The following is an 18,145-nucleotide window of genomic DNA, read 5'->3' on the forward strand; positions in this document are numbered from 1 at the left end:
ATAGTCCGTTAAAGAATGACCCAAAAAAGACAGTTGAGAATAGCAGCAGGACACACACGGATTCCAGTGGCAACAAACAGGCCAGCTGCATCCAGCTCCCCGAGAAGACTCTGCCCAGCCCCACTGGGAACTCAAAGAAAAATACACTTGGCTCAGTTCTCAGGGTGGCCTGGGAGCAGGCAGAAAATGCACACACTTGGGCATCACCCCAGATCCTGGGAATGAGGGGCTAGAGCTCAGTGATCAGCGTTCACCAAGCCCCTGGATGCACCAAGCCAGGGCACATTCCCTACAAAGCGCTCCTGTCCCTCCCAGAAGCACTGACATTTCACTGGCGGCCCACACCTGGGCTGGACACCAGCAAGAAAAACAGCCTGCATTTATACTCCCTTGGGCAGACTGATTTCTAAGGCATATTTTCATCCAAGACCTCACTTCACCCTAAGAGCGGCCACAAGAAAGAAGCGAGGTAGGGCCCAAATGTTCTTGTTGAGCAAATGGGAAACCGAGGCCCCATCAGGTACAGGTCCAAGCTGGGTCTGGGCAGAAAGGGGGTCCCTGGGCTGCAGGCACCCAGCCTCCCCTGTCTGCCGTGGCCTCACGATCACCCTCACTCTACTGCCTGCTGCAACCACCCCGCCAAAGAGGCATTCCAGGACAGAGGAGGGCTGAAGGCCCCATGCTGGTCCAGCCAGGAGCACACTTGGGGCAGGGAAGTGGGGATGCGGTGAGGGTGGAGGTGGGGTGGGGAATCCATCCTCCAGGGCTGGACTTCCATAGTGGCAGCCTGAGGAACAGTGAGGCTGTGGGGCATGTATGTGCGAGCGTGTGTGTGTCAGAGAGAGAGTGAGACAGAACACATTTCCAAAAAAGGAAGCCTTCAGAAGCAAACCCCTAAAGTGAGAAATGTGTTTTCCCTTCTATCCCAGGGTGTTTGTCTCTGTATTACAGGAATCTGCAAAACCCACCTCCCACCGAGATGTCCGCTAGTAAAACTCTAAGACACAAACGAAGCCCAGCTGCAGTTCCACTCACGGTGAGCCCCAGGCAAGAGCTGTCCTGGGGGGTGTGCAGGCGGCCTGACGGCTGGAAGAGATTCCAAAGGCCCCAGCTTTCGGTGAAGAGGTGTAAACGTGTGCGCAGCCGGACATCCTAGACCAGAGGGACTGGAGAGAGAGAGAGAGATACTTGCCTTGCTCACCAGACACCCTTCCAGTCTGCCCTATAGCTAGAGGTGCCCCAAGCAGGCCGTCACCCTGGATCTAGGTTAGAAGGAAACAGGCATGCAGGTCCTGCAGCCGGCCCTGCCATCTGGGCTGGGGAGACAGCCGGCTGCACCGCCTGCTAGCTCTGTGATTCAGGACGGGTTGCTTTCCCTCTCTGAGCCTCAGCTGCCTCATCTGAAGACTGGTAGTAATAGCTGGGTGGTAAGAAAATGTGGCTGTGTAAAATACCCATCCCACAGTGAATGCTGATCATTGTTCATTTCCCCTCCCTCAAGCTGGGCTCAACACTGAAGAGAGAAAGACCAACTCCCCATTTACGAGCAATCCGGGAACGCACAGCCCAAGTTAGGGAAGCCCTCATCCAAGCATTTGTGTGGAATTCTGCCAGTGCTCCAGTTTTAACAGCTTGACATTTATTTCGATATTTATTTTTCTCTGTAAATACAACCTATGTTTACAAAGACATTTCTTTTCCTCTGTAAACACAGCAAATGTCTGGGGGAAATAAAATGCGAAAATCACAGAATTGGAATGAATTTCTTTACAATAATCTTTTTTTTTGTTTTTTTAAATCTACTCTAGCAGTGCCTCATATTCTGATTTGGAAGGAGGGGGTTTGGATGGGAATCACATCACACAGCAGCAGTAAGAAAATGTTATAGGTGAAGAAACTTTCATTGGGAAAATATTACTATATTTACTCTTCTGAATGGCAGGAGCTGGAAAGGCAGAATTCCCAAGGACCAGCACCAGAATCCATCTAATCAGACATGACACTGATATTGGAAACAAAATGTCACCCCACTGGGTGGAATTACTAGATGATTTCATGAAACTGGGTGAGAAAAGCCTCATAAAATTTGAGGACCCTAAAGAGATAATCCAAGTATAGGATAATCCATGCATAGGATCAAAGATCTTATCAGTTCAACCCAAGAGATTATCAGCCAAACCCACTCCCTGTATTGCCAGGGAAACTGAAGTTCCCAGCTGTCACCTGCCTTCCTGAGATCACAGATGTTAATGGCAAAGCCTGATAGCAAATTTCCTTTGTTGTTGTTTGCTTGTTTTTCCAAAATATTCTGGGCAAGGAGAAAGACTGAGGAAAGGATGGAGCCCTACTTCCCTTCCCTTATTTCCTGAGGAAATAAACTCAGGGCACTTCCTCCCCGCTGGAGGTTGAGACAAGATCAGGAAATGTGGATGCATTCGTGAGTAAGAGGTGTGTGATGGAGCATCAGTGGGAGAGGTGCTGGGTTGGGGAAAGCACAGCATTCAGGGTATCATAACAGAGGAGAGTCCTGGACTCTGGTTTCTGGGACCGCTGCCCATAGGACAGTCCCCAGCTGAGGCTCCTTCCTTTGGGGTCACAGACCACCTAGTATGGGAAGGAATGCCTTCCCCCAGCTCCACAAGCACTGGTCCCCACTTTGCCCTGTTCTTTTTTATTTTATGATCCCTTTTTAAAACCCTGGTCTTCTTTTTTGTTGACCCCATTAAACGACAAGCCTGTTTGGAGGTTGCCTCTAGAACCACAGAGGGTAAAAACGAAGTAACAAACCTCATCAAGTTAACCCTCAGTGACTCACAAGTGATTAATCCCCAAGTTGGGGATTCCTTAAGAAAGATAGAAAAAGGGACAAAGCTTCAAAAGAGTATTGTATGCATGGGTTTCAGAGGAAACACAGACATGTTAACACTCCCACCTTTACAATGAAATGCCAACGGTTAGGGTGCAATTTTGCCCTGGAAACTGTGGCTGCTGTAACCATGGAACCTGAGGCTTGCCTTTCAAGTCTCATCCTTTGTAAAGAAAGGCCACCTCCCTTGTCTCTGTAAATACACGCCCTGTCCCAACCTGGTCAGCTGGGCTGACACTCACATCTCAAGACTCTGCTGGAGCCCTGCCAGCCCCACCCCAACCCAAGTAGAGAGAAAGGGCCCCTCTGGACCCCAAACCAACTCTCTCATTGAAGCTCAGCTCCATGAGGTCTGGGACTGGGTCTGGGATGGGAGATGGTGGGTGCCTCCAGGTGGCCCTCAGTGGGACAGAGAAAGGGGGCGGGGAGGAGGATGGGAGGAAGGGAGGGAGAAATCTGAACGCAGCATATACTGAGAGATGCACAACCAGGTGTATCTGAGAACCCACACAGGGAGTGGAGATGAGATGGAAAAATCAGACATCGTACTGCTTAGCTTGATGGGACCCAAAACTCTAGAACCTGCCCACCATTCAGCCACCTGGTCTCGGTTTCTTATCCAGATAATGGACAGGAAGAGATTCTTGTGTACCATCAGGAGAAACAGAAGGACTAATGACTTGAGAGTCTTTTGCAATCATCAAGGTCTCGTTGGAAAACCTTGGCAGTAACAGAGGGAGCCTTCATGTTAGAAAGAGAAAAGGAAGAGGTGGGTTTCTGGGGGAGACGAGTGATGAGAAGCAGGCTTCCCACCTCCCAGACTCACCATCTCCTTGAGGTCCACCCCCTCTCATGGACACTTAATGATTTTGATTTTCACCCTGGTTCTCAGAAGAAAATGCTTAACTTCACCTCTCCCCCTCCCTACATTGTACTCTTCTTTCCACGCATCCATTCAGTGGCAAGCCCAAGCATGACTTTTCTGCTCCATATTTACAGTCAAGTTTGCATTATCAGGTTTTTTTTTTTTCCATTATTCCTATTGTCTTTTTTCTCCCAGTTTCTCAGGAGTGGAGAACCATGGGCATCACAGCACAGGAAGGCTCAGACCAGCCTGGGGTTGGGGCTGTGAGGGGTTCACAGACTCCTGGCCAAAGCCTCTGCTGGAGAGACCCCCTCCCTCACTGTCAGCCACACCCTTGGGAAGGTGCCCATTGAGGCTTTGATGAAGCAGAACTGGGCTTATCCTGGAGAAAAAAAACAAGATGGAGGCGTGTGAATTTATCTCTGTGGACTTGAAACCAGCTGATGCTCCCAATCCACTTTCTCTCATCTGCAGTCTCTTGATGATGCTGAAATTCCTCCCCTTCCAATCCCTACCTGGTCCATTGATTTGAATCACAGAAATCCATGCCCCCAGCCTCTACTCCCCAGCAACAAGGGTTGATCCAGTAGCCCTGATGCTCTAGGACGAGAGGAAGGGAACAGAATGCAGGAGAGGGAACAGAGCAAGCGCTTCTGCAAGCGAGAGGTTAAAGGCCCCCAGGGCACAGCTAAAACCTAGCCCTGGTCAATCCAGCAGCCACCCTGTGGGCGCCGCGAAGCTCTCCTTTCTAAAGGTCTGGATATCTGCCACTAAGATTACATTTTAAAAATGAGGGGAATGACTTTTGCAGCCAGAAAGTGTTTAGAATGGATAAACAAGGTCCTACTGTGTAGCACAGGTAAGTATATCTAATCTCCTGGGATAAACCATTATAGAAAAGCATATGAAAAAAGAATGTACACATGGGTACAATGAGTCACTTCACTATACGGCAGAAATTAGCACAACATTATAAACTAACTATATGTTAATTATATATATATATAAAGAAAGCACACAGATGTGGGAGGCAAGTAAATTCTTAGGAAGAAGCAAGAAGGTAAATGAAGCTCAAAACTAAGACTCACGCCCTCACCCGCCAAGTTGAGTTTTCAGCGTCAAGAGAAAGGAAACTTGAATGACGCCCCCAACTCAGCTTGAGTCACAAAGCCCCAGGAGGACCCCGGCCACCCCTTTGTGGCCTTCTGTCCCCACAATGGGCCTCCCTCGGGCCTCAGCCTTTTGTGGTGATTAACATGCAGCGGCTGAGCAAGGGAGGCTGGGAGGTGCAGAGGATCAGGTGGCCCCTCGTTAAATCACTCTGCTGTCAGCCCACACAATTCCTCTCTCCTCAAGCTCGGTCATTACTTGGGTTTATGCAAAAGAAACAGCTTTGCTAAATATCCTCCCAGACAGGGCCCACAAAGCCCTGGGCTCAGGAGGCTGAACACCCAGAGCCTCACAAAACCGTCTGCCCCCTTGTTCGACGGCTTGGGCCCAGGAGTTTGGATGTGTTCTGTCCATCTTTTCTTAGCAGCCTTCAAGTTTTCCTTTTTTTCATTTCGGCTGGTTTTGTGTTCAGCTTTTCTTCTTTCTTTTTTGGGTAATTCCTCCCAAGACACTGCCATGAATACTGTTAACTTATTCTTGCCGGGCTCTAACTCACTCCCTTCAGCTTCTTTCTTGAGCTCGGCAAGACTTACAATCCCTAGTTTTCTATAGGGGAACTGAGCCATGAGAAATCTCTTATAAAAGTTCCCAGAAAGGAGCCGGTTCTCAGAAGATCCTTCAAGACAGGGGGCTGCGGATGCCCAGAGAGAACCCTAATTGTCCCAAGCCACACACATACCCTGGGTGCAGGGGAGAGGAGTTGAGGGGCAGGCCCGCCGGGGTCTTGACAACTGCCCTCCATTTCTTGGGGAGCTGGGTTTTGTTATTCACCTTTGAGCCCACCTTTCCTCTCAGCTTCCATCCACCAGCAAAAACAAAAACTAAAATAAAAAATGAAATAGAAACTTCTAGAAGCTGTGGCAACTCAGCCTTCCTCTCAAACCACCTGGAGACAGGCTGGGCTACTGAGATATCTGAGCCGTTCCCTCTAAGACATCTTACTCAAAAAACTAGTAACTGGACTTCCTTGCTGATCCACTGGTTAAGTCTCTGCAAGGCCACTGCAGGGTACATGGGTTCAGTCCCTTGTTAGGGAACTAAGGTCTTGTGTGCCACACACCAAAAAGTAGTAATAACAGTAATAATAACTATGTGTGCAGGTGGCAGGAACTGGGCTAGTCAGGGGTCACAGTCCCCATTTTGCTGGTGGTGGACCATCCCACATGACTTCAAGTGCACAGTATCTGCCAGGGAAGCCATATCAACCCCATCTGGTCTGGGTACCCCAGAAACAGACGTGGAGACCCTGACCAAGGGTGAACGAGCTGGGGCATTGATACACTAATTCTGCCACAGCCACTCATGAAGCAGGGCTGATGGTTTCAGGGGTTAACTTCTTGGACCTCTGGCCAGCAGCAGAGAAAGCACATGTGGGTGCCAGGACCCAGGTCATGAGGCAGTAGGAGGCTGCCAGAAGCACTGCTGGTCAAGTTTTAGACCAGTTAGAACCCTCCCTATGCTGCATTCTTGCTAGCTGTGTTGCACAAAACAGCCTGCATGTACCCACTTTCCTGACATGCAACAAAGGCCTGTGCCCTGATCAACATTCCACAAGGCCTTCCTAACTCCCTGCATCACAAAACTAACATTGACCGGACCGTATGGGTCCACAGTCCAGACTTTAGCCCTGTTGACCTGGGGGTGGGGGCTCTAGTCCACCCACCATCTATAGAAACTCTCTTCTGAAACAAACTTCTCCCTGTGACCCAGAAGAAACTTCAGGAGGTGAAAACCAAGAAGAGGATGTGTTTGGGACTTGAACCAAAAGACCAAATTTTCCCGTCCTGACCTCAGTGGGGTGGGGTTGGGGGTGGGGAAGACACACACACAGGATAATACTTTAATAAACACCTATGTGGGGTGTTGCAATAAGTAGTCCAAGGAGGTGACCAGAATTTGCATAGTAAGCAAGAAGTCAGGAGGCAGACAGTCCTACAGGGTCAGGAGAGTTCTGGGCCTCGGTGGGGTCTGGCACTGGTCACACACGGGGGAAGTAAGGGAAAGAGAGAGCCACTATTCCAGGAGTCTAATAATATAATCCCTCTATCTTGTTCTGATTTTCCAAATGTTACTGGTACTCGTGTGTGTGTGTGTGTGTGTGTGTGTGTGTGTTTATGTATCCATCACCTCGGTGAAGATATTGAACAGTCCCAACACCATTAGGATCCTTCATGTGTCCTTCTACAACCACACCCACCTCCCTCCTGCCTCCAAATCTGTTTTCCACCCTGACAACCACTTACCTGTTCTCCATCGCTAACAGTTTATCATTTCAAAAATTTTTATCTAAATGGAATCACACAGTTTATAACCTTTGGGGATTCTTTCATTCAGCATCCTTTCCCAGAGATGTAACAAAGTTGGTATGAATATCAACAGTAGGTTCCTTTTAGTTGCTGAGTAGTATTCCACAACATGGATGGACTACACTGCATTCACTCTCTGGAGGGCATCTGGATTGTTTCCAGTTTGAGTTTTATTACAAATAAAGCTGCAAAAGACATTCAGATACAAGTGTTTGTATGAACCTAAATTTTCACTTCTCTGGGATAAATGCCCAAGAGCACAATGGCTGGATTATGTGTTATATACATGGTTAATTTGATAGGAAACTGCTAGACAGTTCTCTGTGTGGCTGCATCACTTCACCTTTGCTCCAGCAATGGATTCAGTTGCCCCAAAACCTGGCCAGCACACCGGGCTGTTAACTGTTATGACAGATGGGCAGTGGTATCTCACTGTGCCCTTAGCTTGCATACCATGAGCTTCTTCACCATCTGCATACATTCTCTTTGCTGAAATGTCTTTTGCCCAGTTTCTAATTAGATTGTTTCTTTTGTAACTATCAAGTTTTGAGAGCACTTTACATATCACAGATATGAGTCTTTTGTCAGAGACACAGTTTACAAATATTTTCTCCTGTCTGCAGCTTATCTTTTCATCTTTTTCATGGGGTCTTTTGAAGAGCTCACTTCAGAATTTTTGTTGAGGTCCAATATATCAATTTTTCCTTTCGCCAATCAAGCTTTTGGTGTCCAGATCTTGTGCAAGGCCCTGAACCCTGAAGAGTTGTTTTTCACAAAAAGTCTTGTCATTTTATGTTTTACATTTACACTGTGTTCTGATTTCTCATTCCTTCCTCAAGTGAGGAAACCTGCACTCTCTGAGGTGGGTGGTATCCTTTCTCTGTCTCTGCCTATCTGCCAACCACCTTCTAAGGACTGGCTGAGGTGTTTTACAAGTTGCTAAGAAAGATGAGATGCAAACAAAGAGACATTTAAACTTCCTTAGAACATCTTAACAGGGGCTTCCCTGGTGGGTCAGTGGTAAAGAATCCACCTGTGATACAGGAGACCTAGGTTAGATCCCTGGGTCAGGAGGATCCCCTGGAGGAGGGCATGGCAACCCACTCTAGTATTCTTGCGTGGAGAATCCCATGGACAGAGGAGCCTGCAGGATACAGTCCATGGGGTCGCAAAGAGTTGGACACAACGGAAGTGACTGAGCGCGCACAGAACATCTCAATGACTAAACTAGCCCCAATTCCTTTCAGTCTTTACTCGACAGCTTTTTGTCACAGGCAGGACCAAAAAGGGGCTGAAAGAGATTTTTTCTGTGTGGCCCCTGAGGAAAAGGTAGAAGATGCATTCTGTTCCTCTGGGGTCCCTGGAGACCTGACCTAATGACCTCACCTGGACCTTACATCCACCTAGCCTGGCCCCTCCCCATCTCTGGGACAAGGAGACTTGGTCCCCAGCTGGTGCTGGGCTGCCAGCTCAACTGCCTCCATTTTACCTGTAAACGGAGAAAACGAGGACCATGAAGTCACTGCTAACTGACAGATGGCCTGTGAATGGTGGGTTCTCTGGAAAGAAGGGCTCACTACTGAAGTTTCAGCCAAAGCTGGCCCATCCGGTCACCTTGAGCCTCTCAGTGGAGCCCGGACTCCAGTGGTGACTCCTGCCCTGAGCTGGAAGTTTCCCTATAGTGGAAACTCTTAACAGAGGGCTGTTCGAAGAAAACTGGCATCCTTGCTGATAACCAGCTAGTGTCAAACAGTTATGACTGTGATGAAAGAAAACCCCTGATGGTTCTAAATGGAAATCGTCATCTAAAAAAATCTCACCACCTTCCACATCCAAACTCAAACCAACCACAGGCGTGTCTATAGTGAGCAGCAGGCTTCCTAATGGGGTGTGGCCCTGCGGTCTGTGTCTGCTGCCTACCCTGCCCTGAATCTCAGGGTTGAAGTCTTCCTTGAAAAATAAGAAGATAAACATAATAAAACTTTAGGTCTCATTCCTATGCTCGGCCACAATGTCCCATAAAGAGAAAAACGAATCACCACCAGGCGTCAGAGATGTCCCTGAAAAACACCAAAAATAAAACCCCAAACACCTCCTGCCTCGCCAAAAAAGACAGCACAGTGCTGGATGGCAGGGCATTTTGGCAACTGAAAGTGTTTACTCTGGTGGGGGGAGGGGGGCGGGGGGAGCCTTCTCTGCAGTAAGCGAGCAAAGTCCTCCCCACCCACCCCCAACCCCTGCCCCCTCTGGAGGCTCTTGACAGCGTCCAGTCAGACAGAAGAAGGCAGGTGACAGGACAGGGGCTTACAGGGGAACCCCACAGGGCCAGACTGGAAGAAGGCCACATCCAAATCACTCTGCAAACTTGAACTGAGCCGCAGGCCACCAGAGCTGGCCACAAAGCAAGAGCCTGCAGGCCAGGTCCCGCTCATTGCATCTGAGCCACTGCAGCCCGGCTACTCCCTACCCGGGAGTGGACTTCCTGAGTCCCTGTCTGAGCGAACAATAAAAGGGGTCTGCGAATGAGCGTCCAAAGCTTCGGAGCTGCCTATCGTATTGATGGAGCACCGCACCAGGAGCCCAGCCCTCTCGAGGACCTGGGCAAATGCTGGTATTAGTGCTCCCCTTCCTCTCAAGGGTTTACTCAGCAGCCACTCCACTGTTTCCTCAGGAGGAGACCCCCGACCCTGACAATCCATCAAGTGGATGCAAATCGTGGTCCAGACAAAACCAGGCAAACAGCACCCCGCTCTGCAATAATGGCCTCTGGAGGAGAAGGGCCCTTGCCAACAATGATTGCTGTGTACACAGCCCACTAAATACCCAAACTTCTGATTAGCCTCATAATGATCTGTGTGCACCCGTCTCCTTTGAAAGGCTCCCAAGTACACGGCACAAGTTGACTCAAGGCTAACCTCAAAGAGGGGCCGTCCTGGGCTTCGCAGGCACCAGCGAGCGGCCATCCTCAGCTCTCCTCGCTGCTGATCACAAGTCACTCGGAACGCTAATACCCAGCCTGGTCAGGAAAAAGATGGCTTGAGAGGGTTATAATCACAGGCTCAATGCTCTGGCTGGAAATGGTCTAATTTGGTGAGCATTAGTACAGATTCACTATGGGGGGATATTCCCAGGTTTCCTCTAGGCTGCATATTTACAGTTGCTCCCTCACACTAGGGTCCTATGGCTGGCACTGTCCGCCACTTGCAATGGGGGGAGCAGTTTTCAGACAAGACTTCTAGGCACCTGCTTTCAATAACCACAGGAATCCTTCAGGGCCAGCTTCTAAGGTTCGTTTGAGAAGCCGGGCCTCCTCCTAGAGGGTCCCTGGCACCTACAGAGAAAAAACATGGGTGTGTTGGGTGCCCATCTTTCACTATGCATTTCTGAGGCTGCATCCTGGGCCCACAGCTCTCTTCTGAGCAACAAGTGGCTCTGTCCATTCTTGCAGGAGCCGTGAGCAACCTGGAGGTGACGTATCCAACCAAAACAGAGCTTGGCATCTCCTTCCTGTCCCCTCTCTCAGCAGGCCTCCCACTTTGGTGATGGCACCACCATCCACCCAGCTGTCATTGTCCTGGATTCCTCCCTGCTGAAGTCCACACACCAGCACATTTGGCACGTACCCCAGCCCTCCCTCAGCCCTCGCTACTGCTTGTCTAAGTCTTAGCTCTGCTAAGCAGTCTCCTGGCCTCACCACTCTGCCTCTGCCCTTTCATGTCCATCACAAAGGCTAGTGTAAGCTTTCTACAGTACGGGTCCAACCATGGCCTTCCCCTTCCTAAACTCTTTGGTAAAATGGGACTAGGAACTCCCTCCTCTGAAAAGTTTGCCTGAAGAACACATGCTGATGGGTGTAGAAAGCTCTGGCACCTAACAAGTGCTCAGTAAACAGGTTGTTTTCCCTTTTTCCTTCTCTTAGAGCCAGAGAGGGAGAAAAGTTCAGTTTTAGCCCAGGGTCCTTTGTGCTAACAGTGATTACATGAATGTAACAACCACAGCTCACCCCACCTCACACGCCCCAGGAAAGTTTGAGCTTCCAGGTTCTTCCTTCTTCAACTTTAAGCACAAAAGCCCTCAGCTTCCAAGGAACACAGACAATTTGATTTTGAATCCTCCCCTGAGGCCTCAAGCCTGAGTCACTCTGCCCACCTGCTAGACACCGCCCTGTGCCAGCAGCCGCCTCGCGTGCTGTTTGTCCAAGTGGGCACTGGACACTGCCTGTTGCTACAGCCTCTACCGCAGGCCTCTGAGGCAGCCAGTCAGACAAACACAGGGCCAGGAAGGGAAGGGCTGGGAAAATACACCCTGCCCCCCAAGAGAGCAGAGAGGAGCGGAAGAAACTGCCTGCCCCATCCAGGGATGGGAGCGAGGGCGGCCAGGCCAGTCAGAAAGACCTGGTCAGTGCTTCCAGGCTGGAACAGAAAGGTGTAGGGGTGCCTCCCACGGGACCAGTTATTTTAGAGCCCAGACATACGGAGGCCAGCACCCTGGCACTGAGGAGGACCCATCTGTGAGCCTTGAGCATGCCCTGTTGGGGATGGGAGCATTCACAGTGTAACTGTATCCTCACTCTCTGGGGCAGGGGTCTGACCATAAGGCCTTATGGCAGCAACAGGGACAGTGCCTATGATAATAAGTGCTTTCTGTGGACCAAGCTCAGCAGCAACTGGACCCACAGGGAGAAGCCCACCCTCAAGGCTCACAGTCCACATGGGGCTGCATACTAAGAGGGAGAATGCCCTTGTGAAGGCAGTGTCTGTGGCTTTTACCTCCAATGCCCTCGTAGTTCCCAGAAGAAGGCTTCCTGGAGGTGGTGACGTTTATGTGGGAACTTGAAGGACAGTTGGCTATAGATGGGCAGAGAGGGAGGAGTGGGTATTTAGGGGAAGAAACAGGAAGAGGGGGCAGTGAGGAGCAGCGTGGGAGTAGGAGGAAGGAGAAGTGAATCCATGCTCACAGCAGCGACAGGGAGGCTGGGGGGTGAAGGGAGAACATGGTGTAGTGACCCCTTCTCCTAGCTGGCTGGGGTGAGCAGACATCAGGCCTCGGTCCAGCAGGGAGGTGGGCAAGGTTTGGGCCTGGGCCTGTAACTGGCAGGATAAGGACTCGCCGACTCTTTGTGGGTCAGATGGACCCCAGTGGCTCTTCTAATGTCACCTGGCTTAGGGGCAGGTGCACTGCAGCAACCCAGCCTGATTAAATCCACCATCTCAACCCGGGCCCACAGCTGTATATCTCCGACGCCAGGGAAGTGACACCTCCCAGCCTGCACACAGCTTCATTTCCGAAAAGAATGTGTGAGAGGGGGAAGGTCAGGAGACAGGCACAGCTGTAAATTTGATGGAAGGTTTAGCTGGAAACCCCATTAAATCCACACACGGCTCAATGCTGGGCAATGTCCTTCCTCCGAGTCTGCTGAATGGGGCCAGGGAGGTGAGGGACTCACTAAGTAATGTCCTCATTTTTTGGTGTCTCCTATTACCCAGGGGATGGAAAACCCATTACCTATAGGTTTAGTGGCACTTGGTCCCCTGACGGCGATATTATCCTTTCCCTGAGCCCTCCCCTCGGCCAGCATGTGCAGCAGGGCCCTGGTGCCATGTCCATCCACTCCACCATTAGGGTGGACCGCCTCACTCTCCCCACAGCCCTGGCCCCTGCCTCCTTCCCAGGCAGTGGGCACCCTCTCCCCTGCCCGGAGAGGCCTGGCCGGGCCCAGGCAGAGGCTGTGTGTGATCCCACCTGCTCTGTGTGACTATGAGCCCGAGGAGGGGCTGCCATCTGGGAGCTACCCTGGATCCCTGGAGCAGCCCCCCAACCCTCCAGAGGACCTCAGGTGACAGAGAATGTATAACACAGAACAGTGGGGGGCAGGCGTGCTGAAGCACAGTGCAAATTCTTGTTCCCTAAAGGCAGGCCTCAACACATGCATTTCCTAGGAAGGGGCCACGGCTCAGACCACTCTACCTGGAAGCCTCCAAGCCCAAGACAGGGACGGGAGACATGGGGCTAGGCGCTTCCTTACCACCCGACCCCCCCACTCCCCCACCATTAGGTGCCAGAGCTTTACTTGTCACTAGTAAATAACATCTGTCAATGCTCAGCTCAAGAGCTGCATAAAATAATGAAGGTGACAGGACTGGGCTCTTATCTCAGCTGTGCAAACAGTGAATTACTGAACCTCTCTGAGCTTCTGATTCCTAGATCTGTTCAATGGAATCACAATGATACTGGTCCTCCTATGACTGTTTTGCAGATTTAAGGAGAGAATGTAGCCAATGCTCAACAAGTCCCTGCCAACACCACAACTCCCTTTGCAATGAGGCCGGCCTCCAGGTGATCTTCTCGTAGGCCTGACCAGAGTCTGCAATTCTCATTAGAGCACGTACAGTTAGAAGGCAGACCTGCTTCAAGGGACTGAAGGGACCCTGTTCTTTCTCTCTTCAAAACCCCAGCTAAACACACTTTATGATGCCATTTATATGATGTTCTGGGGAAAGTAAAATTACAGGGACAGAAAACGTAATAGAGGTTGCCAGGGGCTGTAGGTGAGACTGCAGAGGGACAGGATGAATATTTGGAGGGAGGGAACTATCTTGATTGTGGTGGTGGTAACATGACTATACACCTCTTTTAGGATTTAAGGGCTTCTCTGATGTCAATGGTACAGAATCTGCCTGCCAATACAGGAGACCTAAGAGATGTGGGTTCAATCCTTGGGTTGGGAAGATCCCCTGGAGAAGGGAATGGCAACCCACTCCAGTATTCTTGCTTGGAGAATTCCACAGACAGAGGAGTCTGGCGGGCTACAGTCCATGGGGTCACAAAGAGTCAGACACGACTGAGCAACTAATATGCATGTCCATTTAGATACCACTGTCGACTCACAGTCAAGTAAGACCCCTGAAATTGGTTAAACTGTTTGATTTCTAAGCCACAGGGAGTCTCTCCCCATCCCTGTACTTGAACAGTAGTGTCCTCTGCAATTGACCTTTTGGGTCTTACCAGTCCCTTCTTACTTTCCATCTCCAAGGAGCTGGCCTGTTGAAGCTACCTGTGGATACTGGGTCATGGGATCCCTTCTCTCCCTCCCCATTCAGCGTGGTTGTGCTGCCAGCTCCATCTGCCCTCCCTTCCCACCTGTCCTCCCATGTCCGGGGTACCCTGAGGATGGGAGGGGAGGTGAGCCTTCCTCCTGCTGGACACTGTCCCAGCTTTGGCACTTCTGGGTGTGGCAGGGGTAACTGACAGGGCACTGGAAAATAGCTCTGAACTGGAGCTGTTTTTCCTGCAAGCATCACATTCAAGGTCTCCAGTGAGAAAGTAGCAACACTAATGGGACCTCTCTGCACAGAGAGGGGGCCAGGGGAATGACCAGAACTTTCCCAGATAACTGGATTAAACATTTTATATGGTTAGTGCCTCATCCCCATTTCACAGATGCAGAAACTGAAGTTCCTAGACACCGTGTCACTGTGGTAACATGACTAGTTTTTGCCACCATGAGGACCTGCTTTTTAAGGATGGCTTAAAACGATGACTAATTTCAAGATTTTCTCTTTGGGGTAGAAACAGTGATCTTTCCACCTAGGTAGCCAGGTGGAAGCCGAGCTGGGTCTTCTGTATGACAGTGACGTCGAGAAACAATGATTCAGTCCCCAAATAAAGCTCAACTTAATACCAAAACTGTATTTTTCAAAACTAGTACAAGGACTTCCCTAGTGGTGAAGACTCTGTGATTCCACTGCAGGGGGCAAGGGTTCAATCCCTGATTAGGGAACAAAGATCTCATATGCCAAGCAATGTGACCCAAAAGAGAAAAAAAAACTTTTGAGAAGAAATAAAAATAAACATACAAAATCAGTACAAGTCAAATTTGCTTGAGAAAGACATAACCTAGTCATTGACAACCTCACACATAAGCAGATTGCCTCGACTGTCTTAACACTGTTCCTGCTCCGGGGTATCCCAGGGCATGGACACAAAACCCACAAGCTTCGCCTGTTAGCAGGGCCAAACAAGGTTTGTGTTTGTTTGTGAATAACCACACATGTGACCTGATTTCCCCTCCTGAGGGTGGAGCCGGAGGGCCAGGGTGGGAAGCAGGGGAGACATGACATGACAGGATGAAACCTCAGAGACTGGACCTGGACAAGGTGGCCCTGGGCAGGCTGGGAAAGATGAGGAAAAATGAATCCGTTCCCTTTGCTTTAAATCTGAATAGAGAGTAATTAAGTCTGCCCAATTCTCTAATTAAAATTCCCAACAAGTAGAACCCCCATGGCCGGGCGCTAGACATTCATGTAAAACACAGGGAAGAAACCAAGCGTGTGGACAGTGGACTCCAGGCTGGCAGCTCCTCAGCGCTAGCCTGATTTCAGAGGAACACGCTCCACTTTCCAATCCTTCACACTCTGGGTCCTTAAAGAAACCCTTTCCTTCCCCATAAGAGCCCCTAATAGGATAAAAGTCAGAAAGTCAGGGGCATCCCACCCAGTCAAGTCCACGCATGCAGGGAGGTCACAGGCTGCCAGACGGCATCCCCAGATGCTCCAATGTACTCCCACTCCCGGTCCCCACAGCAACATACACACGAAATTGACACACATTTGAAATGCACACACATCTCTCCATATGGGCATTTTCAACAGCATTTAAAATCCTCAGTGCTGAAATACAGCCAACTGTGGAAGTTCAGCTAAATGCTGAAGAAAATTACTGGTTTGCTCCGCTGACTAAAGGGGCCCCCTCACGTGGCAGGGTGGCTCTGGTGGGTTCAAAGCTCCTCATTAGAGCGGGAGCCTGCACAGAGTTAACACGCTGCACTGGAATCGATGGACGGGTTCTGGTCTGCAAACTGCTAAGTAGTAATTATGAGTAACCTGGTAACTCCTAAGCAGTTGCTAAGTAGTAACAGTTACTGCAGGGATACAACCCGACCGTTGAGCGAGAGTCCAGCCTGGGAACTGCCCAGGCGGCCGGCTCGTAGCAGGGCTGCGGTCAGAGGCAGACTGGTGGACATGGGTGCTGGCAGTCGTCTGCACAGCCTTCCTTCCTCCAGCCTTCTGAGACCAGCTCTTCCCTCACAACGCTGGGATCCGGGCTCAGCCTGGATCCACCCACCATCTCCCACCTGGAGAGACCCTGCGGCAGCCTCCAGACAAACCTGCCCCACCCACTCACCGACCAACAGCAAGCTCCGAAACCAGGGACACGGCTCCTCCAGGTCTTCCCAACACCTGGTCTGTTCCCCATTTTTCTGCAAACTGCTCCAGGCTGGGCAATGCCTGGCTAAAGTCCTCTCGCCTAAACCAAAGCCAGTGAGGAAAGGTTTGGGGTAGGGCACAAGGGGCACGCAGAAGCCACAGAAAGTGAAGTCCCTGCCCTGGTGGATCACCTCCTAGATCCAGGAGGTGACTACAGGCTGGGACCCCAGTGCTGTGTCCAGCATGTGCACGCATGCGCGTGCACACACACACACACACACACACACACACACCTCCCACCCCTCCGTGGCTGTACCCAGATGTGGGTGCGTGCCAACAGGGCAGAATGGTGCCAGAATCAGGGAGTTCAAGGGATATTTCAAGTAGAAGAAAAAATTTTAAAACCAGATAAAGTAAGCCAAGTTTGCATTTTTCCTTTTGGCTACAGAATACATTTGAAAAATGGGCTTCCCTGGTGACTCAGACAGTAAAGAACCTGTCTGCAATGTGGGAGACCCAGGTTCAATCCCTGGGTCAGGAAGATGCCCTGGAGAAGGGAATGGCTACCCACTCCAGTATAGAGAATTCCATGGACAGAGGAGCCTGGTGAGCAACAGTCTATGGGGTTGCAAAGAGTCAGATACAACTGAGCAACTAACACTTCCACTGGTTTTCACATTTGAAAAATACATTTCATACAGTGTATATAATTCTATATTCTGTTTTTTAATATCATCATTAAGATTCTGCATAAATAACATTTTAGAGGATTCAAACTTCTTCATTCCATAGACAGGCATTAATTTATTTAAACTTTCCCCTTTATTCAGCCAAGTCTTTCAACACTATGAAGTGACTTTACTGTACCCATGATTTCTGCTTAGGCAGCTCTGCATGGACCTCACTGTATAAACAGATGGCCTTCCTCAGTGAGAGCCTTTAACGGCCATAAGAAATAACCAATATATTCTACAACAGAAAGGATTTGATTTTCTTTCTTTCTTGCTCAGCTGGCCTCTAGGAGGGAGGAGGCCACAGTGAATATTTGTGGCTGGAAGAAGAAAAAATATGTGAGTCAGTGAGTCTGTGTGTGAGTGAATATCCCTCTAGGTCTATTCACTACAGTTCACAATTCTTTACTTTCTCATCAGGGACTCAGGCTCAGTCAACACTTTCACGTAGCCATCCCTACCCAAATAATTTTTCCTAGATGTTAATACAGAAAATTTTGAAAAACTAAACAAACAACCTTTGAATAGCAAATCCCAGTATCAAAACTGAGGCAACTGGTACACGATTTTGGACAAGTGACAGTAATTATGAAAGCTGACCACACACACACCCAAGATCCCAGTTTTACTCCTAAGTACTTTCCCAGTGGAAATGTACCTGTACATCCACAGAAACCACACGAGGATGTGAACAAGGAACACAGAACAGCCCCCGACAGAAAACAACCCAACACCCATCGGTACTGGAACCATACAGCATATGATACTGTATTCACCAAAAAGGAGTCAATGCCATTTGATGGTAAGAATGAACAAACCACCAGGCCGTGTAACAACATGAGCAAATCCCCCAAATGTAAGAAAGAAGCCAGACACAAAAGCGCACACAGCACATAATTCTATTTACATTAAGAACGTACAGCAAGCAAAGCCAAGAGATGCTACCAGAGGCAGGAGAGGGGTTGCCTGGGATGGGGCAGGGGTGGTAGAGACTAGGACCG

The 18,145-nt window shown here is 49.8% G+C and overlaps 1 protein-coding gene across 5 annotated transcripts in view; it reads right to left on the reverse strand.

Annotated features, from left to right (window-relative positions):
* Window positions 1–18,145, reverse strand: part of GLI2 (GLI family zinc finger 2) — a 263,527-nt gene that overhangs the window by 92,759 nt on the left and 152,623 nt on the right. Inside the window, exon 2 of one of the 5 annotated variants that reach the window (XM_086349286.1) lies at window positions 1,036–1,166. The exons of the other annotated variants lie outside the window; for them this stretch is intronic. The gene's annotated coding sequence lies outside the window, so the exon portion shown is untranslated. The remainder of the gene's footprint in view (window positions 1–1,035; window positions 1,167–18,145) is intronic. 5 annotated transcript variants of the gene reach the window in all.

Source organism: Bos grunniens, chromosome 2 (genome assembly GCF_055505025.1).
Source record: "Bos grunniens cultivar Pamir isolate PY7600 chromosome 2, Bosgru_T2T1.0, whole genome shotgun sequence".
NCBI lineage: Eukaryota > Metazoa > Chordata > Mammalia > Artiodactyla > Bovidae > Bos > Bos grunniens.